Source organism: Jaculus jaculus, chromosome 3 (assembly GCF_020740685.1).
Source record: "Jaculus jaculus isolate mJacJac1 chromosome 3, mJacJac1.mat.Y.cur, whole genome shotgun sequence".
Taxonomy (NCBI): domain Eukaryota; kingdom Metazoa; phylum Chordata; class Mammalia; order Rodentia; family Dipodidae; genus Jaculus; species Jaculus jaculus.
Window position 1 is genome coordinate 132,164,112 of NC_059104.1, and position 2,109 is coordinate 132,166,220.

The following is a 2,109-nucleotide window of genomic DNA, read 5'->3' on the forward strand; positions in this document are numbered from 1 at the left end:
TGTAGCTAAGGAGGGAAGACCCGCCCTGAATATAGGAGGCACCATCTCATGGATACGGCTTCCAAACTAAATAAAAAGGAAAAAGAGAGCTGAGCACCATTTACCTCTCTCTGCTTCTTGACTGTAGGTGTCATGTAACTAGCTACCTTACCCTCTGTCACCACAACGTCCTTGACACAATGGACTGTACCCTTAAACCTTTTGTCTTCAGTTGCTTTTATTAGGTATTTTGTCACAGCAATTAAAAAAAAACTAATGCATCATTCATGGATCCAACCAACTATTGGATAGAAAATAGTCAGAAGACTGCACATTTATTACATGTGTGCAATCCATTTTCTTGTCATTGTCCCACAGTAAAATGCAGCAGCAAGGATTATATATAACACAGAGATGACTTAACATTTGCAAGTGGATTGTATAGGTTCTATGCAAATACTATACCACTTTATATAAAGGACTTGAGTGTGTGTGCATTTGGACATATGAGAGGAATCCCAGCACCAACCCCCTGTAGACACTGAGAGGTGACTACATAGAATATATAAATTACATGGTGTCACTGGTATATAGTGAATTTCTTTCCTGAAATGACTTCATCTCACTCAAGGATACATACACAGTTATTTTTCACATAGTGTAATTCATTATGCATGAGTGAGAAAGTGCTGTAATATCAATTTTGCTTCATGAGCTCAATGTACAACTAAGTATACTATTGTATACATTTATAAAAGTTTTCAGATTTGAATGAAAAATTTTAGATTAATATAATTTAATCATATATTTTATTATACAGTTGTTAGTATAATTGATAAGAATATTTGAGATAGACCATTCACAAATGACAAAATAAAATTCCACAGACCTTCTCAGGGATCATGATGGGCAGCAAGATGGCATCGGCCAGCAAGGTGGTTCCAGTAGTGAAGCCACATGCTCCATTGCCAAGGTTCCCTAATGGAGGAGACAATCCTAAACTCAGTGCCTCAGAAGCTGTGAGTTCAGCAGGGCTCCTGCCTCACTCTACAATTTCACAGCACTGTAAAGGAAGTAAAGCCCAAGATTTGCTGCTGCATCAGGGTCCATCAGACACGGCAAACATAATTAAAAACATTACCTCAGAAATACAGAAGAAAACTTGTATCTCAAGAAGAAATGGAATTTATCCAACATGCACTAACTACTAAGCCATTTCTCCAACCTGAGAATGAGTTGTTCTAAAAACAGCAAGTCTGGTCTCTCCCACTCTCTGACTTCCTGGTTCTCATCAGGACGTCCCTCACACACGGCTGTTTCCCTCTGGTTTTCTGCTCTGTTGTGACGTAGCCAAGGGGCCACCAGAGTTGAAATACATGGAGCTGCCTAGTTTTGGTCTTTCAGTCTCCAAACCTAAAACAAAACTATTTTTTCTCTCCCCCGCCCTGCCCTGCCTCCCTCCTTTCCTTGGTGTGTGTGTGGTATGTGTGGTCTATATGTGGTATATGCATGTTTGTGAGCAGATCTGTGCACACATGTACAGAGATAAGAGCAAGATGTTGGGTGCCTCCTCTATTGCTCTTTCACCTTATTTTCCTGAGATAGTTTCCCATTGAAACTGGAGCTTCCCATTTCTTCAGTTAGACTAGGTTATTAGGAGTCTCAGCACTCTTCCTGTCTCACCCACCCACCCCCTTCACTGGGTTACAGGCATGTGTGGCCACATTTGTAGTTTTTAAAAAATTTTTATACTTTTTTAATTTTAATTTTTTAATTGACAACTTCCATAATTATAAACAATATCCCATGGTAATTTCCCCCTCCCCCCACTTTCCTCTTTGAAACTCCACTCTCCATCATATCCCCTCCCCCTCTCAATCAGTCTCTCTTTTATTTTGACGCCATGATCTTTCCCTCCTATTATTATGGTCTTGTGTAGGTAGTGTCAGGCATTGTGAGGTCATGGATATCCAGGCCATTTTGTGTCTGGAGGAGCACAGTGTAAGGAGTCCTTTGGCGCTTACATTCTTTCCACCACCTCTTCTGCAATGGGCCATGAGCCTTCGAAGGTGTGATAGAGATATTTCAGTACTGAGCACTCCTCTGTCACTTCTTCCCAGCGTCATGGTG

The 2,109-nt window shown here is 40.7% G+C and overlaps 1 pseudogene; it reads left to right on the forward strand.

The window, feature by feature from the left end:
- The first annotated feature begins 881 nt into the window (after positions 1 to 881).
- LOC101603788 lies at positions 882 to 1,224 on the forward strand (annotated as a pseudogene).
- Positions 1,225 to 2,109: the final 885 nt, after the last annotated feature.